At 48.1% G+C, this 27,702-nt stretch overlaps 2 long non-coding RNA genes across 5 annotated transcripts in view; one reads left to right on the top strand and one right to left on the bottom strand.

Annotated features, from left to right (window-relative positions):
* LOC125623447 (uncharacterized) overlaps positions 1 to 27,702 on the top strand; it is a 49,143-nt gene that overhangs the window by 12,475 nt on the left and 8,966 nt on the right. Inside the window, exons 4-5 of one of the 4 annotated variants that reach the window (XR_012665281.1) lie at positions 21,458 to 21,598; positions 25,215 to 25,656. This is a non-coding gene — a long non-coding RNA (uncharacterized LOC125623447). Of the gene's footprint in view, positions 1 to 3,678; positions 5,238 to 21,457; positions 25,799 to 27,702 lie in introns of those variants that run through there. The other 3 variants (XR_012665279.1, XR_012665280.1, XR_007353005.2) reach the window with 3 other exon arrangements.
* The window catches only part of LOC125623443 (uncharacterized), a 46,051-nt gene continuing 23,615 nt past the window's right edge, over positions 5,267 to 27,702 (bottom strand). Inside the window, exons 3-4 of the long non-coding RNA XR_012665283.1 lie at positions 20,366 to 21,546; positions 5,267 to 5,885 (exon numbers count right to left, since the gene is read on the bottom strand). This is a non-coding gene — a long non-coding RNA (uncharacterized LOC125623443). The remainder of the gene's footprint in view (positions 5,886 to 20,365; positions 21,547 to 27,702) is intronic.

Genomic DNA, 27,702 nt, shown 5'->3' with positions numbered 1-27,702 from the left:
TTTCCCTCATGGTTTTAGGTTCCCTTATCAATTTTTGACACTTCCTAACTTCTCATTCATATTGATTTATATCCATTTCATCTTTTTCCATATGTTATTTATTACATTTTATTTCTAATTACTGCCTTCATTTCACCACTGAACCAGGATGGTCTTTTATTCAAAGTTGTTCTGTTGGTTGACTGTGGAATCAAGGCTTTTTGGCCATATAATAAACTCTCCTTAAAGAAGTCCCAGTTTTCATTCAAATTTTTATGTCTAAATTTTTAATTCCAAGTGGTGTTGTTCTTAATTTCCTCAGTTTTAGGAAATTAGCCCTTGTGGAGCACCAAGCATAGGCGTGAACTTTTAATTTTCCCCGGGGGTGCTCCACCCCTGCTCCACCCCAAGACCACTCCCCCTCCCTTGAGGCCCCGCCCTTACTCTGCCTCTTCCCGCCACTGCTCCACCCCCTCCCTGAGGCCCCCACCTGCCCACTGCTTGCCTCTCTCCACCCTCTCCCAAGCCCCTCCCTGAGCCACCAAACTGTGCCACTGATGCCGAACAGCTGTGGTTGGTGGGTGCTGAGCACCCTTTTTTCTTCTGTGGGTGCTCCAGCCCTGGAGCACCCATAGAGTCAGTGCCTATGGCACCAGGTACATATATAATTGATTGGCACTGTCCTCTGTTTGCCCATATTGAGGGTGATCAGGTCATCATCAGTGGTCCCTAGACAACTTCCAAAATCCAGTCCAGTGATTGGTTCATCTTTATTTGTCATAATGAAGTCCAAAATAGTTACCATGCATTGAGTGCAAGGCCTTTTGTATTAGAAAATTATCATCTATAATTTTTTAAAACTCTAATGACATTTTTACTTCTAACGGTATGAGCTATCCAGCATATGTCTCTCAAACTGATGTCCCCTACAACAACACATTTTTTCTTTCCACACGTTACATGCAGGTGCTAACTCATCCTTTGCTGTGGTTTGATTGGGTGGCCTCTGATATACCCACTAGTACCCACACCGTGGCTTTCTTAGGTAGCACACTGATTCCTGTGCATTCAAGGTCCTCTGCTTCTGAGTTATCAATAATTGTAAAGCAGGCAAAGGTGTCTTTAATGTAGAGTGCCACCTCCCACATCTTTTACCCACTCTCTCTTTCCAATCATACAAGTCATCCCATCAGATTTCAGTAATGCCAATTATATCAAACTTCTTCTCATCAATGAGAATTTCCAATTCCTTTTACTAATTATCCACACTCCTAGCACTGAAAAATCTCTTCTCTTCACATTCTGTGGCACTTTGGTTCAGATAGTTTGTGACATACTGAGATTGTGTTTGTACTGCATTTGTCTTCTTAGCAACCCCCGCTGCCCTTGCATTTTTTGTTTAATGCCCTCCTGGCTGCTCCAGCTAGTCTCCAACCAAGAAGATTAGCCCCCATCTTTGTGATGCAGGCTTCCCCATTTATACGGTGCCTCCTCTCTCTGGAACCATGGACCAATGTTTCACAGATCCAAAGCTGACAGTCTCACCATGATCATTGGTCCAGCAGGATCTCTAAGCATACCACTAGAACTTTCCTCTTCATCAGCTCCCTTCCAAGATCCCTGAAGTCTTCTGTAATTGGTGTAGTTTCATGTGATGTCAAGTCATCAGTTCCAGTATGTATCATCACAGGTGAAGAGTTGCCAGACAACTTCGTAATCCTATCCAATCTTATGGTGACTGACTGTGACACCCTGGCACCCCAATATTCACCACTGTCATGTAATTAGGATGTTTTTTACAAAGTATGCCTTGTGAGGTATCATTCTAAAAGTCTTGATCCACTAGACCAGGGGTTCTCAAACTGGGGTCACAAGGTTATTATGTGGGAGGTTGCGAGCTGCCACCTCTACCCTCAAATCCCACTTCGCCTCCAGCATTTATAATAGTGTTAAATATAAAGAAATGTGTTTTTACTTTATAAGGGGGGTTGCGCTCATAGGCTTGCTGTGTGATAGGGGTCACCAGTACAAAAGTTTGAGAACCACTGTGCTTGACGGTAATATTTCGTTGGATTCTATGTGCTATCATGGTATGTGGAGTTATGAAGTTTGGCTGTGTATGTGTTACTGAAACATGTTGTGAGGTTGAAAACACCCACAAGCAGCCTTTCAGGTACAACAGTAAAAAGGCCAAACAATGTTAATGGCTTACTGAGGAAAGGCACACAGGCACAAGGATTACCCCAGGAACTGTGTGCAATAGAAACCTCTCAGAGAAGCACTACACAATGGGAACTGTTTGACCCAGGTCACAGCAAAAGAGCTTTCCAGCAAGTGGGAAGAAGATATAAAAGGGGGACAACCACACCATGATGGGACCTCACTCTCCCTACAACAACATACCTGGAAACACCTGAGGGGCAAGGACTGAATTGTGGGAAGTGATGGTCCCAGGCTAGAAGGATTTTTAGCCTGTGTATTAAAACTTGGGAAAGCCAAGGCAACTTGTGCCTTAAGAATCTGCCTATTTATTAGCCTGATTATCACTCAGGATGAGAATTTGCTAATTCATATCCTACTTATCTAGTGTGTTAAGATCAGTTTGCAGTTTTGTTTATTTACTAAGGTAATCTGCTTTGATCTGTTTGCTATCACTTATAGTCACTTTAAATGTATCTTTTTGTAGTTAATAAACTTGATTTTGTTTTGTCTATAACCAGTGTGTGGAAATTAGAACTTGGGGCAGAAAGCTGTTGCATATCTTTCTCCACATTGAGGGAGGGGGCAAATTTTATGAGCTTGTACTGTACAGTTCTCTGTGCAGCGCAAGATGGTATAATTTTGGGTTTACCCTCTAGAGGGGGATGTGCACTTGAGTACTGGGCAATTCCTTAGCTGAGCCTTCCCAAGCAGAGCTGATCTCAGCATCTGCATGTAAAGCTGCAGTGGGGTGTGTCCCTACCTGTATGTGTGCTGGTAAAGTACAGTCTGAAGCCTGAGGGAGGGCTGAGCTGGCTTGCCTCAGCAGTACAGTGTATAGGGAGCCCAGGCTGGTGGGTGAGGCAGGCTCAGTGGTAACCCAGTTCCAAGTGGCACCCCGGGGGAATCCGTCACAGTGACATCTTGTATTTTTGCTAGAGGGAGACAGCATGCTGTCCTATTGTCCTTGTGTCCTTTGCTAAATTCTCTGTCTTCTCTTCTTAATATGCAGTTGCTGATGAGGATTGCTTGGTCTCTTAAGTTTGAATGAAATTAGGGCGATATTATAGAAGTCGATTTTTAGAAATCAGTTTTATACAGTCGATTGCGTATGTCCACACTAAGTACATTAAGTCAGTGTAGTGCGTCCTCACTACCATGGCTAGCATTGACTTACAGAGCGGTGCACTGTGGATAGCTATCCCACTGTTCCTGCAGTCTCCGTCGCCCATTGGAATTCTGGGTCAAGCTCCCAATGTCTGATGGGGCAAGAACATTGTTGCGGTTGGTTTTGGGTACATGTTGTCAGTTGCCCCTCTCTCCGTGAAAGCAATGGCAGACAATCATTTCACACCTTTTTTCAATGCAGATGCCATACTGCTTTCAGTAGACGGTGCAGTAGGATTGCTAATCGTTGTCATCCACTGCTTCTGCTGCAACTCTGCTCTGCTGCTATTGTCTCAATAGTGAATTTCACCATGTTGTGTCTTGGGCTCCCAGGTATGTGTGTTCTTCCTCGGGAAATGTGCACGGTGCTAACCGTCATCCTCCACCACTTCCACTGCAACTCTGCTCTCCTGCTCTCCTGAATCCACCTTGTGGGTCCTCTCGTCATTCTCTATAAATATCTATTCTCGTGGCATCCATTGTCACCCACTGCTTCTGCTGCAACTCTGCTCTCCTGCAGACGCCATATCACGGCAAGCATGGAACCCGCTCAGATTACCGTGGCAGTTATGAGCATTGTAAACACCTCGCGCATGATCCTGCAGTATGTGCAGAACCAGAACCTGCAAAAGCCAGGCGAGGAGGTGATGACAGCACGGTGATGAGAATGATGAGGACATGGACACAGACTTCTCTCAAAATACGGGCCCCAGCAATTTGGAAATACTGGTGGCAATGGGCAGGCTCATGCCGTGGAACGCCGATTCTGGGCCTGGGAAACAAGCACAGGCTGGTGGGACCACATAGTGTTGCGGGTCTGGGATGATTCCCAGTGGCTGCAAAACTTTTGCATGCGTAAGGGTACTTTCATGGAACTTTGTGACTTGCTTTGCCCTGCCCTGAAGCGCAAGACTACCAAGATGAGAGCAGCCGTCACAGTTGAGAAGCAAGTGGCAATAGCCCTGTGGAAGCTTGCAACGCCAGACAACTACCGGTCAGTTGGTAATCAATTTGGAGTGGGCAAATCTACTGTGGGGGCTGCTGTGATCCAAGTAGCCAACGCAATCACTGAGCTGCTGCTATCAAGGGTAGTGACTCTGGGAAATGTGTAGGTCATAGTGGATGGCTTTGCTGCAATGGGATTCCCTAACTGTGGAGTGATAGACAGAACGCATATCCCTATCAAGGACCACCTTGGCAGCCAGTACCTAAACCACAAGAGGTACTTTTCAATGGTGCCGCAAGCACTGGTGGATCACAAGGGACATTTCACTGACATCAACGTGGGATGGCCGGGAAAGGTACATGACGCTCGCATCTTCAGGAACTCTGGTCTGTTTGGACAGCTGCAGGAAGGGACTTACTTCCCAGACCAGAAAATGACTATTGGGGATGTTGAAATGCCGATAATTATCCTTGGGGACCCAGCCTACCCCTTAATGCTGTTCAGCTATATGCTGAGCAAGTGCAGAATGGTGGTAGAATGTGCATTTGGATGTTTAAAAGCATGCTGGTGCAGTTTACTGACTCGGTTAGACCTCAGCGAAACCAATATTCCCATTGTTATTGCTGCTTGCTGTGTGCTCCACAATCTCTGTGAGAGTAAGGGGGAGACGTTTATGGCGGGGTGGGAGGTTGAGGCAAATCGCCTGGCCACTGATTATGCGCAGCCAGACACCAGGGTGATTAGAAGAGCACAGCAGGGTGCGCTGCGCATCAGAAAAGTTTTGAAAACCAGTTTCATGACTGTCCAGGCTATGGTGTGACAGTTCTGTTTGTTTCTCCTTGATGAAAACCCGCCCCTTTGGTTCACTCTACTTCCCTGTAAGCCAACTGCCCTCCCCCCTTTGATCACCGCTTGCAGAGGCAATAAAGTCATTGTTGTTTCAAAATCATGCATTCTTTATTAATTCATCACACAAATAGGAGAATAACTGCCAAGGTAGCCCGGGAGAGGTGGGAGGGGAGGGAAGCACCAGGTGGGGTGGTGGATGAGGAGAGGAGGGAAAGACAAGGCCACACTGCACTTCAAAACTTATTGAATGCCAGCCTTCTGTTGCTTGGGCAGTCCTCTGGGGTGGAGTGGTTGGGTGCCCAGAGAGGGCCCCCCCCCCGGGTTCTTGGGTGTCTGGCTGAGGAGGCTATGGAACTTGGTGAGGAGGGTGGGTGGTTACACAGGGGCTGCAGTGGCGGTCTGTGCTCCTGCTGCCTTTCCTGCAGCTCAACCAGATGCCGGAGCATATCAGTTTGATCCCCCAGTATCCTCAGCATTGCATCCTGCCTCCTTTCATCACACTGCCACCACCTCTCCTCTTGCTCCTGCAACCTCTCATCTTGCTCGTCCCTCCTGTCCTCGCATTCATTTTCAGCTTTCCTGGACTCTGCCATTGTTTGCCTCCACGCATTCTGCTGAGCTCTTTCAGTGTGGGAGGACTGCATGACCTCAGAGAACATTTCATCGCGAGTGCTTTTTTTTCACCTTCTTATCTGCGCTAGCCTCTGGGATGGAGATGATAGGGGGAGCATTGAAACATTTGTAGCTGTGGGAGGAAAAAAAGGGAGAGTAGTATTTAAAAAGACACATTTTAGAGAACAATGGGTAGACTCTTTCACGGTGAACCAAGCTGTTAACATTACATAGCACATGTGCTTTCGGTACAAGGTTGTATTTTGCCTCTTATATTGAGGGCCTGCTGGTCTGGTGCGAGAGATCACACACGCAGGGCCAGGCAACAGAATTCAGCTTGCAGGCAGTCATGGTAAGCCACAGGCTTTCGGCTTCTTCAACCTTCATAACGTGGGAATGGTTTCAAACAGCAGCACCCTCCTTTCCCATACCAAGCACCCATTGGGTTGGCCATTTAAAAGGAGGGGCTGCGGTTTTCGGGTTAACGTGCAGCACAAACCCAACTAACCCCTCCCCTCCCCAATTCTCTGGGATGATAGTTTGACCCCACCTTCCACCGCATGACTAGTATCAGGGAAGATCCCTGCCAGCCAAACGCGAACAGCTCAGTGTGAACGGGCCCCTGCACGACGTGGCTAAAAGCGGGGATGATTTCTTTTCAGCCACAGGCAAACAGCCCAGCAGGAACAGCCACCTCTGAATGTCCCCTTAATAATGTCCCTGGAGGATTTCTGCTCCTTCCCCAGACACGTTAACAGACTTTTCCAGTAGCTGTTCTGGCCGCGAATGCATCCCAAGTCTTCAGGGCAAATTAATCATTAAACACACTTGCTTTTAAACCATGCGTTATATTTACAAAGGTACACTCACCAGAGGTGCCTTCTCTGGCTTCATGGTCCAGGAGCCTGCCTTGGGAGGGTTGGGAGGGTATTGGCTCCAGGGTGATGAACAGTTCCTGGCTGTCGGGGAGAACGGTTTCTCCACTTGCCTGTTGTGCGCTATCCCCCTCATCATCATCATCTTCCTCATCCCCAAAATCCTCATCCCTGTTGCGTGAGACTCCCCCCTTACAGGTGTCCATGGTCAGGGGTGGGGTAGTGGTAGGGGCACCCCCTAGAATTGCATGCAGCTCATCATAGAAGCTGCATGCCTGGGGCTCTGACCCTGAGCGGCCGTTTGCCTCTTTGGTTTTTTGGAAGGATTGCCTGAGCTCCTTAATTTTCATGTGGCACTGCTGCGGGTCCCTGTTATAGCCTCTGTCCATCATGCCCTTGGAGATTTTTTCAAATATATTGGCATTTCGTCTTTTGGAATGGAGTTCTGATAGCATGGATTCATCTCCCTATACAGCGATCAGATCCCGTACCTCCCGTTCGGTCCATGCTGGAGCTCTTTTGCAATTCTGGGACTTCATGGTCACCTCTGCTGATGAGCTCGCCACGCTGGGCAAACAGGAAATGAAATTCAAAAGTTCCCAGTGCTTTTCCTGTGTACCTGGCTAGTGCATCTGAGTTGAAAGTGCTGTCCAGAGTGGTCACAATGGAGCACTCTGGGATAACTTCCGGAGGCCAATACCATCGAATTGCATCCACACTACCCCAAATTCGACCCAGCAATGTCGATTTCAGCGCTAATCCCCTTGTCAGGAAGAAGTACAGAAATCAATTTTAGGAGCCCTTTAAGTCAACAAAAATGGCTTCATCGTTTGGATGGGTGCAGGGTTAAGTTGATCTAATGCTGCTAAATTCAACCTAAACTTGTAGTGTAGACCAGGACTTAAGACGGCTGGAGAACCCTCTTCTTAGCTGCTTGCTTCATACAGCAAGGATGCCCATCAGATATGTCCCCTGTAGCTGTCTGTTCTAGTCCTCCAGAGACAGGGTCTTCCAGAGTTGACTTACTGAGCAGCTGATAACATTTTGATGCCTCTACCTGGGTTGAATGCCTCCTGGCTCTCTTTCCCCTCTTGGTCACAAATCTCCAGCCCATTTCTCTGGTTGCTTCACTCTCTGGTTCCTTTTTCACTGAACCTTCACCTTGTGGCATCTGTGACAGCAGTTTCCAAATCTGGTTGTCCATGAAGTCTTTGTTTGCTCATATACTGCGCAATGTTGAATCTTGTGCTTCCAGCCCACATATCTTCTCTTTCAATCTGTCCACCAGCTTGCACTTCATACACCTGAAATCACTTCTGTCTTCCAGCAGAAGAGAAAAAGTAGCACACTCAAGGCAGTCACAACAGTTGTTCTCTCATCATCCATATTCGTTATGTGCTATAGAGCCATACCTAAAACAGGAATCAGACTCCCTCTCTAAACTCCCATTGAAACTTGAATGTTTATCACTTCTGTTCACCTGGCAACCAATCTATTTACTAAGACTTGCTTGTCTGCTCTATCCTCCCATTAAGAGGAAGGGATTAACCTGTCCAGGGGCTTACAGCCCAGTCACACAAGCCTCACAGAAAACGCCTCAATGCACAGGAGCTGCAGCTTCACTCTCTGAAACTCCCCTTTGCCGCTTCTTTTTACCCTAAATGGTTTGTGTGTTGCGGAAAGGATGGTGACATAGGCCACAACTTTTTGGGAAGAAAGAAGATTTGGGTGAGGAAGTGGCATATCCCAGCTCCTTCCAAACAGTCCTCAGCAGCATGGATATGTCACGTGGGGTTGTCATGGAGTCACTGGGCTGATGCTCTGGAACTGCTCCATATGAAACCAGCCAGGACTTTGAGGTAACATGCCTCCTGTCTCTGAGCATACCGTTGCCAGAGCAAGAAGTTTACACAGCTTCGGCCTTCCTGGGTCTGACCTCAGAGCATTCAGCATCCCTGTTCTCACTGTGTGCTTCCTTCAGTGAATCTGCCCATGCGGGGCTTCCTTCAGTGAATCCAAAGGGCCTTGCACTCCAATTCCGCAGTCAGCAGTGACTTTCAACCAGCATTGTAAAACGGAAGCTTTATTAGTCGACAGGTACACAGCGTAGAACAGAATTTGTTAACACAGAAATCAGTGACTTTGAGCCAAGTCCATCTTGGCGGAATCCCAGGCCAGATGCACGGGACTCCCCACTCCAGTTTCCCACAGCAGACTGCCCTGGACTCCGCTGCCTGGCCTCCAACACGCCCGTTGCTTCTCCTCCGGTCTTTGTCCTGCTTCCCGGGCAAAGGGTTACCTGGTCGCATCCCCTCCTGGTTCTCGGGTTACGAAGGGCATCGGCCATCACCTACATGCAGGCAGCTGGGCAGCCTCACCTGCCCTGAAGGCCTCAGCAAAAGTCACACACCCAATTCCCACCAGCTAGGCATTGGTGTCGTACACAGGGAAACTGAGGTATTCACAGTATTAGTTTAGGACAGTAAGAGTCAGATGCAACACAACAGGATGAAAAACCTCACTTCACCACAGGGTTGACCCGAGATGTATTTTGTCACATACAGCCAGTCAAAACCGGGTTCCTTATTCAAGCAAAATTTACACAACAGAGCGGGGAGGAGGGAGCATGACATGAGGAAGTATGTTGTGCAGTGGTGGATTTAGAGTTAGTGGGGCCCTGTACACAGCTTCATTTTCGCCCCCCCTTGGGACCCAGCCAAGAAAAAGAACATTCTCTCTTATCTCTCCCCCACCCCATTTTTCATTCTTTTTTCTTCCTTCTCCTCCTGTATTGTAAGTAATGGAAAGTAAATGAAAATAAAGTGAGGTACTTTGATTGGGGCAGCGGGTTGGGGGGTGGGAAGAGGTGCGGGGGGCAGGCTCTGGGAGGAAGTTTGGGTGCGGGATGTGGACTCTGGGCTGCAGCAGGGGGTTGGGGTGTGGGAGGAGGGGTGCAGGCTCTGGGAGGAAGTTTGGGTGTGGGCTCTGGGCTGGGGCAGGGGTCTGGGGTATGGAAGGGAGTGATGGGTGCAGGCTCTGGGAGGAAGTTTAGGTGCGGGGTGCAGGCTCTAGGCTGGGGCAGATGGTTGGGGGATGGGAGGGAGCAGGGGGGTGTCACTTACCTCGGGAGGTGCGGCTCCCAAAGAGACCGGCACACAAACCCCTCCAGCAGCGGCTCCTAGGTGGGGTGGGGGCAGGGGGTCTCTGTGTGGTGCTGCCCCTGCAGCTCCCATTGGATGCAGTTCCCGGCCAATGGGAACTGTGGAGTCGGTGCTCATAGTGGGAGCAGTGCATGGAGACACCCCACCCAAGGGCCACAGGGACATGCCAGCCGCTTCCTGGAGCTAAGTGGCGCGGAGGGAGGGAGGCAGAACGGGCAGGAGCCGCCATAGCCCTGCTGCTGGTACGTCTCTATGCGCCCCTTGCGGGGAGGGGGGCAGCGGGTCTCTATGTGCTGCCTGGGGCAGGGGCAGTGCGTGGAGCTGCTGTGACCCCCCCCCCCCGCCAGGGGTGCGCAGAGACATGCCAGCAGCAGGCCGCTTCCGGGAGTGGTGTGGAGCCACCGTCCACAGCATATAGGCAACCTATCTGCCTGAGCCCTGCTGCGCTGCCAGCCGGGACTCAGGGGCAGGTTGTCAGATATTTGTCCTGCATTTTGGGGGCCTCCCTGTCATTGGGGGTCCCGTGCCACCGCACGGTTTGTTTCATGGTAAATCTGCTCCTGATGTTGTGCAGAAATAAAGCTTCAAGTTGAGGAGTAACATGTCTCAGCTACTTAAGAACAGTCTAGTGGTTTCAGGGATGTGTCACATGAAGACACGTGCAGCCACTCGAAACCAGGTCCTTCTTCAGGGAGATTTTGGAAAAGGTAGGGTGGGGGCATGACACATGGCAGTGTATTTCTCAGAAATAAACCTTCGAGTCAGGGAGTGCCATATGCCAGCTTCTTCAGATCAGAAGATTTGACATAGGAATGTGTCACTTGGGGTGACCCAAGACACGTATTGCCACTTACAGCCAGGAGCGTAGACAGGAATAAAAATTTGGGCCCTTTTGGGAGGGGCACTTTCTGTGTCCCCACAGCTGGAGGAGCTGGCTCTCCTGCTCACTACTTGGTCGGAGGAGCTGGCTCTTCCTTCCCCACCCCACATGGCAGGAGGAGCTGGCCCCCCCACCCTGCCATGGCTGGAGGAGCAGCAGCCAGAGGAGCGGGTCCTCCCCTCTCCCCAGGGCCAGAGAAGCTGTAATTTCCTGCCCTGGCCAGGGGCCAGAGGAGCTTGCTCTCCCCACCCCAGCCCTGGAGGAGTTCTGTGCCCCCACGGATTGGGGGGAGGGGCTGCTTCCTTCCGCCCTTGCACACACCCCTGCTTACAGCCAATTTAATCCAGTTCCTTATTCATTGGTCATGCACTAAAGAGAAGTGGGCTGGGCGCATGACATGTCACAGTATACTGCTCTGGAATAAAACTTTGTCTCATAGAGTTCCATGGCCATGCTACTTCAGAACAGTCACAGTCACAGAGATATGTTACTTGGGGAGACCTGAGACATATATTGCCACGTACTGCCAGTCAAACCCCAGTTCCTTTATTCAAGTGGCATTTACAAATCGGAAGCAGGGTGGGGATGTAACATGAGGCAGCATGTTGTTCAAGAATAAAGCTTTGCCTCACGCAATTCCATGTCCCAGCTACTTCAGTACAGTGTAATGGTTGCAGGGACTAGTCACTAGGGACAACCCAAGACATATTCTGTCACTTACAATCAGTTTAATCTGGTTTCTTTTTTGAATAATTATTCAATAATTAAATAATTGATTACTAATAAATAGTTATAAAATTATATAACATTTTATGGTGGAATATCCTAAAAAAATATTCTTACACTGATGAATGTTTATAAAATTTGATCTTTGAATCCAGAACTGGGAATAAAGGACCAACTTCAGCCTTGTCCAGGGAGCAGGAGAGATGGGCGTGGGCAGAGTTGGGTGGGGAGCCCAGCACTGGAATAGCAAGGGGGCTGCAAGGCAGGACTGAGGGGCATTGGCAGGGCTGGGTGGGGAGCCCAGCACTGAAATAGCAGGGGGGCTGCAGGGCAGGACTGAGGGGCATTGGCAGAGCTGGGGAGGAGAGCAGTCATGCAATAGCAGCTGGTACAGTGGCAGAATTGTGAACGTATAGGACTGGAATTCAAAGCACAGGTCAGGATTAATATATACAATCAAAACTATGTAGGTAGGTGAAGTGGAAACACATAAAAGGTTTTACTGGAAGTGACAAGAAAGGTTTGAGCACTGGAACCTCAGAAAAAAATGAATTCTAATGATAATTATACAGTACAGAGGAAGGAATTATACAGTACAGAGGAAGGAACTCCAATAACTTTACATTTTAGAAATATACAACTTATATATATGTCATACTTTAAAACTACTCCACCATAACACAATAAGAATTTCCTTATAGCCAGACAATAGCATAGAATCATAGAATATCAGGGTTAGAAGGGACCTCAGGAGGTCATCTAGTCCAACCCCCTGCTCAAAGCAGGACCGATCACCAATTAAATCATCCCAGCCAGGGCTTTGTCAAGCCTGACCTTAAAAACCTCTAAGGAAGGAGATACCACCACCTCCCACCTAAACACCACATGCATTATCCAGCAGTATATGCAGCACCAGAACCTGGCAGAGCGATATCGGGCGAGGAGGCGACGTCAGCATGGTCACGTGAGTGATCAGATGGACACAGATTTCTCTCAAAGCATGGGCCCTGCCAATGCATGCATCATGGTGCTAATGGGGCAGGCTCATGCTGTGGAACGCCGATTCTGGGCTCCGCAAACAAGCACAGACTGGTGGGACCGCATAGTGTTGCAGGTCTGGGACGATTCCCAGTGGCTGCGAAACTTTCGCATGCGTAAGGGCACTTTCATGGAACTTTGTGACTTGCTTTCCCCTGCCCTGAAGCGCATGAATACCAAGATGAGAGCAGCCCTCACAGTTGAGAAGCGAGTGGCAATAACCCTGTGGAAGCTTGCAACGCCAGACAGCTACCTGTCAGTTGGGAATCAATTTGGAGTGGGCAAATCTACTGTGGGGGCTGCTGTGATGCAAGTAGCCCACGTAATCAAAGATCTGCTGATATCAAGGGTAGTGACCCTGGGAAATGTGCAGGTCATAGTGGATAGCTTTGCTGCAATGGGATTCCCTAACTGTGGTGGGGCCATAGACGGAACCCATAACCCTATCTTGGCACCGGAGCACCAAGCCAGCGAGTACATAAACCGCAAGGGGTACTTTTCAATAGTGCTGCAAGCTCTGGTGGATCACAAGGGATGTTTCACCAACATCAACGTGGGATGGCCGGGAAAGGTACATGACGCTCGCATCTTCAGGAACTCTGGTCTGTTTCAAAAGCTGCAGGAAGGGACTTTATTCCCAGACCAGAAAATAACTGTTGGGGATGTTGAAATGCCTATATGTATCCTTGGGGACCTAGCCTACCCCTTAAGGCCATGGCTCATGAAGCCGTACACAGGCAGCCTGGACAGTAGTCAGGAGCTGTTCAACTACAGGCTGAGCAAGTGCAGAATGGTGGTAGAATGTGCATTTGGACGTTTAAAGGCACGCTGGTGCAGTTTACTGACTCGCTTAGACCTCAGCAAAACCAATATTCCCATTGTTATTACTGCTTGCTGTGCGCTCCACAATATCTGTGAAAGTAAGGGGGAGACATTTATGGCGAGTTGGGAGGTTGAGGCAAATTGCCTGGCTGCTGGTTACACGCAGACAGACACCAGGGCGGTTAGAAGAGCACAGGAGGGCGCGGTACGCATCAGAGAAGCTTTGAAAACCAGTTTCATGACTGGCCAGGCTACGGTGTGAAAGTTCTGTTTGTTTCTCCTTGATGAAACCCCCCACCCCTTGGTTCACTCTACTTCCCTGTAAGCTAACCACCCTCCCCTCCTCCCTTCGATCACCGCTTGCAGAGGCAATAAAGTCATTGTTGCTTCACATTCATGCATTCTTTATTCATTCATCACACAAATAGGGGGATGACTACCAAGGTAGCCCAGGAGGGGTGGTGGAGGAGGGAAGGAAAATGCCACACAGCACTTTAAAAGTTTACAACTTTAAAATTTATTGAATGCCAGCCTTCTGTTTTTTGGGCAATCCTCTGTGGAGGAGTGGCTGGTTGGCCGGAGGCCCCCCCCACCGCGTTCTTGGGCGTCTGGGTGTGGAGGCTATGGAACTTGGGGAAGAGGGCAGTTCATTACACAGGGGCTGTAGTGGCAGCCTGTGCTCCAGCTGCCTTTGCTGCAGCTCAACCATACACTGGAGCATACTGGTTTGATCCTCCAGCAGCCTCAGCATTGAATCCTGCCTCCTCTCATCACGCTGCTGCCACATTTGAGCTTCAGCCCTGTCTTCAGCCCGCCACTTACTCTCTTCAGCCCGCCACCTCTCCTCCCGGTCATTTTGTACTTTCCTGCACTCTGGCATTATTTGCCTCCACGCATTTGTCTGTGCTCTGTCAGTGTGGGAGGACAGCATGAGCTCAGAGAACATTTCATCACGAGTGCGTTTTTTTTTCTTTCTAATCTTCACTAGCCTCTGGGAAGGAGAAGATCCTGTGATCATTGAAACACATGCAGCTGGTGGCGGAAAAAAAAGGGACAGCAGTATTTAAAAAGACACATTTTATAAAACAGTGGCTACACTCTTTCAGGGTAAACCTTGCTGTTAACATTACATACATAGCACATGTGCTTTCGTTACAAGGTCACATTTTGCCTTCCCCCACCGCGTGGCTACCCCCTCAACCCTCCCCATGGCTAACAGCAGGGAACATTTCTGTTCAGCCACAGGCAAACAGCCCAGCAGGAACGGGCACCTCTGAATGTCCCCTTAAGAAAAGCACTCTCTTTCAACCAGGTGACCATGAATGATATCTCACTCTCCTAAGGATAACACAGAGAGATAAAGAACGGATGTTGTTTGAATGCCAGCAAACATACACTGCAATGCTTTGTTCTACAGTGATTCCCGACTACGTGCTACTGGCCTGGAGTGGTAAAGTGTCCTACCATGGAGGATGCAATAAGGCTGCCCTCCCCAGAAACCTTTTGCAAAGGCTTTGGGAATACATCCAGGAGAACCACGAATGCCAGGGCAAATTAATCCTTTCACATGCTTGCTTTTAAACCATGTATAGTATTTTAAAAGGTACACTCACCGGAGGTCCCTTCTCCACCTAACGGGTCCAGGAGGCAGCCTTGGGTGGGTTCGGGGGGTACTGGCTCCAGGTCCTGGGTGAGAAACAGTTCCTGGCTGTCGGGAAAACCGATTTCTCCGCTTGCTTGCTGTGAGCTATCTACAACTTCATCATCATCATCTTCCTCATCCCCAAAACCTGCTTCTGTGTTGCCTCCATCTCCATTGAAGGAGTCAAACAATACGGCTGGGGTAGTGGTGGCTGAACCCCCTAATATGGCATGCAGCTCATCATAGAAGCGACATGTTTGGGGCTCTGACCTAGAGTGGCTGTTTGCCCCTCTGGTTTTCTGTAGGCTTGCCTCAGCTCCTTAAGTTTCACGCGGCATTGCTTCGGGTCCCTGTTATAGCCTCTGTCCTTCATGCCCTGGGAGATTTTGACAAAGGTTTTGGCATTTCGAAAACTGGAACGGAGTTCTGATAGCACGGATTCCTCTCCCCATACAGCGATCAGATCCCATACCTCCCGTTCAGTCCATGCTGGAGCTCTTTTGCAATTCTGGGACTCCATCATGGTCACCTCTGCTGATGAGCTCTGCATGGTCACCTCTGCTGATGAGTTCTGCACGGTCACCTGCAGCTTGCCACGTTGGCCAAACAAGAAATGAGATTCAAAAGTTTGCGGTTCTTTTCCTGTCTACCTGGCCAGTGCATCTGAGTTGAGAGTGCTGTCCAGAGCGGTCACAATGGAGCACTCTGGGATAGCTCCCGGAGGCCAATACCATTGAATTGTGTCCAGAGTACCCCAAATTCGACCCGGCAAGGCCGATTTAAGCACGAATCCACTTGTCAGGGGTGGAGTAAGGAAATCGATTTTAAGAGCCCTTTAAGTTGAAAAAAAGGTCTTCATCGTGTGGACGGGTGCAGGTTTACATCGATTTAACGCTGCTAAATTCAACCTAAAGTCCTAGTGTAGACCAGGGCTGAGAACAGTCTAGAGCCATCCTCTTTGGAACCCCCTTTCAGGTAGCTGAAAGCAGCTATCAAATCCCCCCTCATTCTTCTCTTCCGTAGACTAAACATCCCCAGTTCCCTCAGCCTCTCCTCATAACTCATGTGTTCCAGTCCTCTAATCATTTTTGTTGCCCTCTGCTGGACTCTTTCCAATTTTTCCACATCCTTCTTGTAGTGTGGGGCCCAAAACTGGACACAGTACTCCATATGAGGCCTCACCAGTGTTGAATAGAGGGGAACGATCACGTCCCTCGATCTGTTGGCAATGCCCCTACTTATACATCCCAAAATGCCATTGGCCTTCTTGGCAATAAGGGCACACTGTTGACACGCTGTTGAGCATATAGCCTTGTTTATTACAATGCCAGCAATAAAGCTGTGGGAAATTTTACAATACTGTGTATGCTTGGGGAGCAAGCCAAAAACCTCCTTTGCCTGTTAAACAGAGGGTATGTCTACACTGCAACATAAACTCAGGGTTAGTGGGATTTAAGTCAGCTGACCCTGGGTTAGAGGACCCAGGCTTGAGTGTGGGCACTGATTGTTAACCCAGGCTTGAATTTGTGATTCTGGCATACACACTGCAGCATATAGAGCTGAGTCAAACCAACATATCCAACGCCCCAACACCCACATCAAATTAGGCTGCTCTAGCCCTTTGACTGTGGTGCACTGTAGGAAAACTTGACTGTCCACCCTGCACATTACGGGAAGTTTGAACAGCCTGCCAATACAGCCTGCCAAGGAGTCATTTGGGTCAGTGCACTCCCATGTACTGGAGCCAGCAACATGGATGAGGCACTTTTTGAAGACTTTCTCTTGCTCGCACTTTCAGTCCTGTGTCAGGCAATGGGCAGTATTTCTGTGACATGCTGGTGGACATTTCAGAGACATTTTCTGAGCTACCAAAGGCATCTGACAGAGCTTTCGATGGAGCAGCAGGAGGAGGACCCTTGCATGGCAAATGAACCGGCTGATGCTTCTCAGTATGCTCAGTACAGCTTCGGATGCCCCTAATGTAGACTGGAACTCCTGGAGCAGGGCCACAAGCACAGATGGGTAGGATCACATTGTCATACAGACCTGGGATGACCAGCAGTGGGTCCTGAACTTCCGCAAGAAGAAAGCTACATTTCTGGAGCTTTGAGAGCAGGTTGTCCTGACCCTCCAGTATAAAAACACATGCATGAGGCCAGTCCAGAAGCAGGTTGCTGTAGCTGAAGCTGTCCCAGACCTCTTGCAAACCAGTTTGATGTTGGAAAGTCAAGTGTGGGTAAAGTGGTTGCAGTGATTTCTGAGGCAATCAGGTGTGTGGTTTACCCCAAAGTGGCTGGGGTCATTGATGGGACTCGTGTGCCCATGGTTTGCCCTCCTCAAGAAGTACATAAACTGCACAGGATACTACTCCGTTGTTATGCAGGCCCTCATGGGCCACAGAGGGCAATTTATGAACATCAGCATGGGTTGCACTGGGAAAGTTCATGATAAGGAGTTTACATTCATGGACAGCCTGGGACACTATTCCCACCAACTGATATTATCATAAATGGATTTACTGTCCCCACCATTATTCTAGGGAACCTGCATACCTCCTTTTGCTTTGGCTTATGAAACCATTCCCTGATCTCAGAGGCCCTGGCAAAAGAAGGTTTATTACACTCTCAGCAGGTGCAGAATGGTGGCTGAATGTGCTTTCGGCACACTGAAATCTCACTTGAGATGTTTACAGCCCCCTTTGGGTGCCAGACAGTGTCATCAGTGCTGTCTCCATTACTGTGGCTTGCTGTACTCTTCACAATATTTGTGAAGCCTGAGGTGAGCCTCATCCCACTGAATGGGCCTACGACAGGCAGGGGCTACTGAATTGGTACACTCAGCTAGAAAGTGAACCTTCCGCAGCTGGATGCACCTGAGCAACAGAAATCTGGGATGCTTTGTGCCCCCATGTTTTGGACTTACATGGTCTAATGGAAGAAGGCGATTAGTATCTTTATGAATGTGCTTGTGTCGGAGGGGAATAGGGCTCATTGATTGTGGGGGGGATATAGTGCTTGGGGAGGGGTGTGGGATTTTAATGCCTTGCGATGTACTTATGAATGACATGACCACCTATGAAATGGGAAAGAGGGGATTATTCACAGTACAGATTGATGTAAGGAAATGATTGAACTATGAATTGCTATATATTGAGGGACAGTCTTTGCATAAAGAAAAGGAGTACTTGTGGCACCTTAGAGACTAACCAATGTATTTGAGCATGAGCTTTCGTGAGCTACAGCTCACTTCATGCATCTGATGAAGTGAGCTGTAGCTCACGAAAGCTCATGCTCAAATACATTGGTTAGTCTCTAAGGTGCCACAAGTACTCCTTTTCTTTTTGCGAATACAGACTAACACGGCTGTTCCTCTGAAACCAGCCTTTGCATACTAATTCCTAATTGTCCCTGATCATGTTTTTTACCTTTATTATCTTGAAGACACATCATATTCATATGATATGAAGCTGTGATAGAAATAAACTTTCTTGATGAAATTAAAAACTTTATAAACATGTATTAGAAAACTACTACCTTCACCCATTCCCAGGCAGGCCAGCTGTCCTTACCATGCCAAAACACGAGTAACAACAGACCCTTACGGAAACAAAACAAAAAAACAAAGTGCATGAACAAGTGCAAAGAGTGAAACCACGTACAAGACAGAAATTCCCTATCCTGTCATGTCCCCAGGCCGATGGTTCTCCTTTCCCTTCTTTTCCCATGAACCGGGCACATGACACTGTAGGAGGGAGATGGAGACATCCACAGGGGAGGAGGTCAATATGGAGGGCTGCATGAGGTAAGGTTGCCCTGCCAGCCACTCATGGGGCCTGATTGCATGCGCCACCCAGCCATAGAGTCTTCCAATCTACTTCTGAATTGCAGCATAGGGTAGTACGCAGGGTACTTGGGCCTGTGGGTGTGGGTAATGCAGCAGGAGCCACAGTCACTATTGACATAAGCCACTCAAACTGCACTTTCTGCTGAGCTCTGTCCTCCTCCCTTAGCCACCTTTCCTATTCCAGAATCTGCAAAGCAAGTGCCAGCTCCCTCAAACTGTGCAGCCAACCTGAGCCTTTCCTTGTGCCGTGCGGCATGCCTTTTCTCTACTATAAGGCCATCTGTCTTTGGTAGCAGACCTGCTTGTTGGCCCTCTCCAGAACTTCAACCATAAGTTCGTCATGGAAACGCTTCTGTCAAGGTCCATTGAGTCAGGCTTCTGCTGCAGTACTGAAGCTTGCAGAGGCTGAGGGGCCTGGAACAGGACAAGACTGTGTGTGGGGGTGGGGGTGAAGAAAGGTGTTATTGTCTCAACTAGATCACTGCAGGAACGCAAAGAAAATCCTCATGGAATTTCAAGGCCATAAAATGATACTTTTTCAAACTGAACGTCAATATATTGTGAAAAGGATGCTTCAGACCACTGAAGTTCCCTAGCCACAGCCTGGTTAATCACAGTGAAAGAATTACAGGCACAGTGGAAAGTTAAAAATGGAAAGCTGATTTTTTTATTTTAGAAAACTGCGGAACACTTGGGTTTGGGGTGGGTGAGAGTGGAGGGCTGCTATCAGTAGCTGTGCTACAAAAGATTTTTCTACAATTTCAGGCCTTTCCAATTTTGGAGGACATAATAGTTCTTGTGGTGCCTGATTTGGCAAAGGAGATGTTATTCCAAGCTGCTGGGGGGAAACCTGCAGTTTATGCAACAGACGTATTCAAATGTATAGTAACTGAACAGCACATCTATGAGTGGAATGGGCTGGTCAGCTACCAAGGTGGCCGTGGAAAATATGCCCTTCCCTGAAATATGATTACCTATGTGAAGTTCCTGCTTCAGGCAAAGCTTCAGCTATTAGCACCCAGGATTAAGTCAGAATTCATGAGGGAATCAAGAGGATGCTGTGTTAGATTCCACATGGTGTAGCCTGTTATGACAGCATGCAAACACGCAGAAATTCACAGCCTTCCTCCTCCCAACCCCCAGCATATTTCCCCTTCCTCCTCACCACCCCCAGAAAATTTCAAACCACAGTCATATTTGGGACACATTATTTTGTCATCTATGGACTGCACTGACTAAAATGAACTAGATTTGTGAATGGAACACATTTCCTCAAACATTCACAGAGTTCACTGTTTCCAGGCAGCTCGATAGACTGTAGAATGGTTACAGAGTGGCGTACTTACAGGCATGGCAATGTAAGGTTATTGTTTTTAAGAAATAGGAATGGCCGAGCAAAAATCTCTGCCTTTCCCGTAAAAATACACTTTAAAGTTGTTCTTTATTGTTTGCATGTCCTGGTCGCTATTTTGAACTCCATGTGATGGCGGTGGTTGGGTGGAAGAGCCATACCGCTGGCATATAATCCGCCACTAGCAGATACAGGCTGCTAGCTGGGGTTCTCATAACTTTTGCATTGGTCACATTACTGTATTAATAAACATGAAAATGGAGCCAGAAACTTACTGGGGCTTAGGAACAGCTTTGGTCCCATGTGTGCCTGCAGCAGGCTCCGCCGCGGGCTGCTCCTTGGGGAGTGCATCAGCCCGTACGAGTACAGACCCAGAATGCACTGCTGCTGCTCCTGTGCCAAAGTCTGCTCTGGAACTGGTCTCAGCAACAGAGTGACTTCATTGTCCCCACTTGGAGACTGCTGCAGGTTCCTGTCATTCCCTATGGTGGATTCTGAAGACAGTGGGGCCCCATCCCAGCTGACCAGGTCATCATGCAGTACTGTTGGCTCCATGCTCAGCGCAGTGCCCGGTGACCAGACTCCTCACAACACACATGATTCTGACGAGTTGCCCGAGGTGTGGTTCTGGCCGTTGGGTTTCCGGTACTTGCTCTTGAGCCATTTAAGCCACGCCCTTGCACTGGGTACTGGTTGGGTAAATGTGCAAAGCTGCCAGCTTCTTCCCTATTTGCTAATATGCGCAGTCATTCCTGGTACTCTTACTTAAGTCCACAGTTTTGCTAGCCTTGCATCAGAGATTTACCAAAATCAGGCTGTGCCCCCATGTCCACAAAGCAGCGTGTTTTGCAAAAGGCTTGTTCTGTTCAGACTCCATTGCAAACACTGATGGTGTGTTTTCAGCTCGATGGTCAGAAGACAATGGAAGGGTTAACACTAACTCAGAGAGTTGCTGCAGTACACCAAGGGTGGTTGCTTCTGTTTTGAATAGAGTAGATTCAAGATTCTTGGGATAGAGAGGACAAAGGAAGTTGGCCCATGGGATTGTGGGATACTTTTTGGTGGACTTCCAGGTCCAGGATCTGAGTCAAGCGAGGCTATTCTGCACTGCAAAGCAATAGGGCTTGAACCTTAGGTTAAGACTTGACTTGTGCTCAGACCCTGCAGCCCTGCAGGCTTCTGAGACCCTGGGTCCGAGCCCTGTGTTAGTGCCACTTGAATGGACAGAAGGGGTGTTAGGCTGGAGGCTGAGTTCAGGGTTCCATTGCAGTGCAGACATACCCAGAGAATGCTCTTCATTCTTTCTTTTAAACACATAAGGATACAATAACAAGTCAGATGACTCTTGGCTCATGATGTTTTTACAGCTTGTCATTGTGCTGCAGTTCATGGCCACTCAGAACTTTGCAGGAGCAGCAGCCGCCACAGATCTTCCTCCTATAAGTGATCACTGGAGCTAAAGGAGAATCATCATTAGATGTAAGCAGTTTAGGGCCTCTGAGACATAGGTAAGCAGTTCTGATTCCATCTATTGTAAAGCAGCGTCACTCTCTCACACACACACTAGAGAGTGTAATATATATATTTATTTTCCAATGTATAGGACATGTACCCGTTGTATAGATGTGATGCATTTACAATTCAAAAAGATCAATTAATTAACCACACCTTGGCTACAATAGCTGCCATTTGACTAAAACTCCCCTGATATTCAGCAGTCCTCAGTCTTACCTTCCTCCCATCTTCCTTAGTGGATGCCTGAGTTAATAGACAGGCTTATAACCAAGTCCAGAAGTCAACACAGACTATGGCTGTGTCACTCTGGTAAAGGGAGAGATGTCCAGAGAGTGGCCTCCCACCACTTATAATGATGCAATTTTTCCCTAACCTTTTGGAAGGGGCCATCAGGGGAGGTGTGAGCTGTTGGAATGGAAGCCCCAGCCTTGGTTTCTATAATTAGGCAACCTGCTAACTCTTCATCCCATACTGGCCTGTCTTCAGGGAGTCTCCAGGATGCTTTTTTGCAGTTATTCAGTCTGACCTAGCCCTTTACTATCTAAATATTACATGGCACTGATTTCTACCCAGAATCCTTTGCATTCATGCTTGCACACTGAAACCTCATTATTCTCTGGTCTCCCTTCTGTCCTGTCCTCCCAGGTTCTGTGTAATTAGCAACCAATCTTCTCCTGGATCCTGGACACCCCTTATCTGTGTCTAGGCGGGGGGGAAATGCTTTGTTATTCTACAAAACCCCATATCTTTGACTTTGAAGCAGAAATGATAAAAGCCTGGGAATGAAAAATAAGCAAAGATTCACACACAAAGAGCGAAGTACTGAAGTGGAAAGGGTGAAAGGATTCCCTTAAGTCTGGAACAAACAACACCCTGCAGGTGGAAGGGAGAATCATAGAAGATTAGGGTTGGAAGAGACCTCAGGAAGTCATGTAGTCCAATCCCCTGCTCAAAGCTGGACTAATCCCCAACTAAGTCATCCCATGAAGATAGGCCATGTTTGTACCCTGCCTGGGGAGGTGGAGAAGTAGCAGCCCCATCACAAGGGAGGGGCCACTGATGTGATTTGGGAAGAGAAAGAGAAAGACACAGAGAAGAGAAACTCAGAGACACAGTGAGTCAGAAGCTGACAGAGATAAAGAGGTGGGAAGAGACGGAGAAACTCAGGCCGGCTCTACACTACAGAGTTAGGTTGATACAAGGCAGCTTACATAGAATCATAGAATATCAGGATTGGAAGGGACCTCAGGAGGTCATCTAGTCCAACCACTTGCTCAAAGCAGGACCAATCCTCAACTAAATCATCCCAGCCAGGGCTTTATCAAGCCTGACCTTAAAAACCTCAAAGGAAGGAGATTCCACCACTTCCCTAGGTAACGCATTCCAATGTTTCACCACCCACCTAGTGAAAAAGTTTTTCCTAATATCCAACCTAAACCTCCCCCACTGTAACTTGAGACCATTACTCCTCGTTCTGTCATCTGCTACCATGGAGAACAGTCTAGATCCATCCCCTTTGGAACCCCCTTTCAGGTAGTTGAAAGCAGCTATCAAATCCCCCCTCTTTCTCTTCTGCAGACTCAACAATCCCAGTTCCCTCAGCCTCTCCTCATAAGTCATGTGTTCCAGTCCCCTAATCATTTTTGTTGCCCTCCGCTGGACGCTTTCCAAATTTTCCACATCCTTCTTGTGGTGTGGGGCCCAAAATTCAGACAGTACTCCACAGTACTCCAGATGAGGCCTCACCAAAGTTGAATAGAGGGGAACGATCACATCCCTTGATCTGCTGGCAATGCCCCTACTTATACAACCCAAAATGCCATTAGCCTTCTTGGCAACAAGGGCACACTGTTGACTCACATCCAGCTTCTCCTCCACTGTAACCACTAGGCTCTTTTCTGCAGAACTGCTGCCGAGCCATTCGGTCCCTAGTCTGTAGCGGTGCATGGGATTCTTCTGTCCTAAGTGCAGGACTCTGCACTTGTCTTTGTTGAACCTCATCAGATTTCTTTTGGCCCAATCCTCTAATTTGTCTAGGTCCCTCTGTGTCCTATCCCTCAACCTAACTGTGTAAGAATCTACACTACAGTGTTGCTCCCACCAATATAACTTGCCCGTTATGCCAACTTAATAACTTCACCCCCATGAGAGGTGTAGCACATAGGTCAACATAGTCGGGTGACACAGTGTCAGTGCAGACGTTGCGTTACTTACGGCAACGTTAGTGGCCTTCACTAGGTTTCCCACAATACCTCACTGTGTTTTGACCTCTTGCAGCGTTTTGACCTCTGCTGCCCGGCGGCCAGGTAAACAGGTACATGCCCCAACCCTTTTAAAGGCCGACACATTTTTGAAATTCCATTTCCTGTTTGCTTGGCGTGGAGAGCTCACATAGCAACTGCCCAGCTGACCATGCCGGCTCCACCCAGCAAGCGCGCTCCTGCCTGGAGTACACAGCAGGTGGTCGATCTCCTGGGCCTGTGGGGAGAAGAGGCTATGCAGGCACAGCTCCGAAACTTTGTCATCTATGAGCAGATTGCTCAGAGCAGGGGGGAGAAGGGCTACAAGGGGGACACACATCAGGGCTGCGTGAACGTCAAGGAGCTGTGGCAGGCAAACCAGAAGGCAAAAGAGGCGAATGGTCACTCTGGTGCCAAGCTGCAGACATGCCACTTCTCCAAGGAGCTGCATGTCATTCTTGGGGGCAACCCCACCACACCACCCCTGAGGGTCCCATGGGTACTTTGCGGGATCTGGAGTCACAGGCCACCACAGTGAACCGGGTGTTGGACAAGGAACAAGAGAAGGAGAATTGGGGACAGGTGACCAGGGGATCCAGTGGTGCTGTGACCCATTTTGACTCCTGAGCAGTTCAGTGAGTCCCAGAAGTCCAGGGATGGCAAGCCTGATGCAGGGGAAGAAACCTCTGGTAAGTATGTAGTTTGCTTTGACATTGCAGGGACACATCTGTTCATTTACTCTTTTTCAGTCACCCTGCAAGAGGTAGTTAATAACCAACAGAGGTAGAGTTGCTATCTGCTTCTCAACAGTTAGGCAGAGGGAGCCCTGAAGAACAGTTTGTTTATGTGCACTGAAGGCCTGTGAATCCTCCACAGAGATCTCGAGGAAGCTTTCCTGGAGGCAGTCTGCAATCCTCTGCCAAAGGTTTCTGGGGAGGGCTGCCCTATTTCTTCTGCCACAGTAGGATGCTTTCCCACACCACTCAGCAATTACTTCAGCAGGCACCACTGCAGTACACAGGGTAGCACCATACACACTTGGTCTGCACCGGATGCGTGCAGGAGCTGTTCCCTTTCAGCCTCTGTTACCCTCTGGAGTGAGATATCAGCTAATGTCACCACTGCCTGTGGAAAACTGTGCCAGTATTCAGTTCAATTGCTCTATCTGCACATAGTCATGCCCATGAGTTCCCCCCAAGTATTCTGCCAGCTCGCCCCCTCATCCCCTGGGCCATCATTACTATGGCTGGGAATGCCACTATGCTCTATGAATCCCAAGCAGAAGTGAGAATGTAGGGCTTGTAACTTGTGTGATCAAGCGGAGTGAATGCACTCACAATAGTATCTCTGCCCACTGTTCTTTTCGCAGCGGCAAAAGTGGTCTTGAGGGTCTCTCCATCCACACCAGCAGAGCGGCTCAGCCAGAAAAGGAGAAAGAAGAGGACAAGGGAAGACATGTTCCAGGAGATCTTGAGCCTCGGTGCTTTGGATACTGAGCAGAGGGCTTGGAGGATGATGCTCGAGGACACAATGGACAGGGATAGTGAAGACAGGAGAAACAGGCAGCAAGAGATTATAACACTTCTCAGGGAGCAAACAGACATGCTGCAGTCTCTGACTGATCTTCAGGCTCAACAGATCTGTGCTTGCCTCCCCCTGCAGCCCACAGAGAACTGCATTCCAGGACCTCCCTACACACTCCTTCCTTTACTACATGGCATCTGGGGCCAGTGCCATACCCCTACCACTCCACCCTGGGGGAAGAGTACAGACAATCACAGCTGCACATACATCAACTGTGTCTCTCACAGGTCAGTGACTGTGTGTTTGTGAAATGGAAATGACTGTTCTTTCCCCTTCAGAGGTTCTTTTCCCTGTATTTATAAAGTTTCATTCAGTTATAAATACGTCTGTTTTCACAGGTTTGGAATAAAAGTCCTATAGGTCACACTATATGCTGGCTGGGGCTGACATCATTCACAGATAATAGTAATGGGGCTGTTGCAATGTTCTATTTCTACATACACAGCACTCATTACAAGGCTCATACCATGGTGAAAAACAAAACAAAACGATGCCAGGCACAGCACAGCAACACACATTACTGTGTCTCATTGTTAAAATGGCCTTTCAAAGCCTCACTGAGCTGTATAATTCCCTGTTGAGCTCTTCGTATAGCCCTAGTATCCAGCTGCTCAAAATCAGCAGACAGCCATTCCACCTCCACCCTAGCAGAAATGTCTCCCTCTTTGCTTCACAGATATTATGAAGTGCACAGCAGGCAACTATGACCATAGGGATATTTTTTTCACTGAGGCCTTAACTTATGAGTAGGCAGTGCCAGCGACCTTTCAGATGTCCAAAGGCACATTCAGGTATCATTCTGCACCTGCTGAGCCTGTTGTTGAAGCACCCCTCGCTGCTGTCAAAAGGGCAGGTGTACAGCTTCATGGGCTATGGGAGCAAGGTGTAGGCTGAGTCTCTGAGGACCACTATGAATGATCCTTGCTGGGATTCTATACTATGAAGAACTGGAAGAACATTCAGAAAGGGATATTTAAATTAGAGATTAGGAAAAACTTTCTAACTCTAAGGATAGGTAAGCACTGGAATAGGCTTCCAAGGGAGGTTGTGCTATTCCCATCACTGGATGTTTTAAGAACAGTTTAGACAAACACCTGTCATCAGGGATGGTCTAGGTTTACTTGGTCCTGCCTCAACACAAGGGACTAGACAACCTCTCAAGGTCCCTTCCAACCCTTCTTTTCTATGATTTGTATGATTGTGCAAGGGATAGGTAGACAACAGGATGGTGTGCGGTCTTCCCAGAGCTAAGATACAAGACATCACTCTGAGATTGGATAGGCTTCTGAAGTCAACGGGCAAGGATCTGCCACTGATGGTTCATAATCAGCTCTAATGATACTGTATTGCAGGATCTCTCTCAGACAATAAAGGACTTCAGGGAACTCAGAAGCATGCTGAAGTAGTACGTCCAGTGGATCGTCTCAGAGATCCTTCCTGTTCTGTGAGTGAAGGAAGACAGAAGCAGAAGATTCTGAAAGTGAACCATTAATTAGTGTGCGTTTGAGGGTTTGGGTTTTGTGGAACACACCCCACAGAAGGTGGGCCAGAGGGGCTGTATAGTTTGGATGGTCTCCATTTCAGTAGAAGGGGGACCAATCTTCTTGGGGACAGGCTGGCTAGCGTAGTCAGGAGAAGTAATAATGAAAAGGGAGGGTAAAAAGAGAGAAGAAATGAGCATTTAGCATAAAATCAAGATGTTGAGAACAAAATTAATCAAGGAACCAAAGGACATGGAGAAGAAATTCTTTAATTGCCTATACACTAATGCTAAGAGCCCGATTAACAGACAAGAGGAATTGGAATTGTTCATTTATAATCATAAATTTGATCTAGTTGGTATTACTGAAACATGGTGGGATGAGTTACATGACTGGAATGTTAAAATCAATGGTTATAACATATAGGAAGGATTAAGTGGGCAAAAGGAGTGGGGGACTGTCACTCTGTCAACAATGGCATTACCTATTTGAGTCACTGACAACTTGGAAGAAAAATGATCTTCTGGATCAATGCTTATGGATCAATGTCCTAATAGATAAAGCACAAGACAGGGTATTAATTGGTGGTATAGATTACCAAATCACAATAGGAAACCGGATGACTGGCTTCTTAAGCAACTCTCTATAATGTGCTGGAGGGGGTGGGGGAAGCTGCATGATCACGGGGGACTTCACTTTGAGTGACATATGCTGCCAATACTAAAACATCTTTGGAATTTTAAATTATAGAAGACAATTTCCGAATTAAAAAAAAAAAAAAAAAAAATTCTT

Source organism: Caretta caretta, chromosome 1 (genome assembly GCF_965140235.1).
Source record: "Caretta caretta isolate rCarCar2 chromosome 1, rCarCar1.hap1, whole genome shotgun sequence".
In the NCBI taxonomy this organism is placed as follows: domain Eukaryota; kingdom Metazoa; phylum Chordata; order Testudines; family Cheloniidae; genus Caretta; species Caretta caretta.
This window is presented reverse-complemented; position numbering and strand designations above follow the sequence as displayed.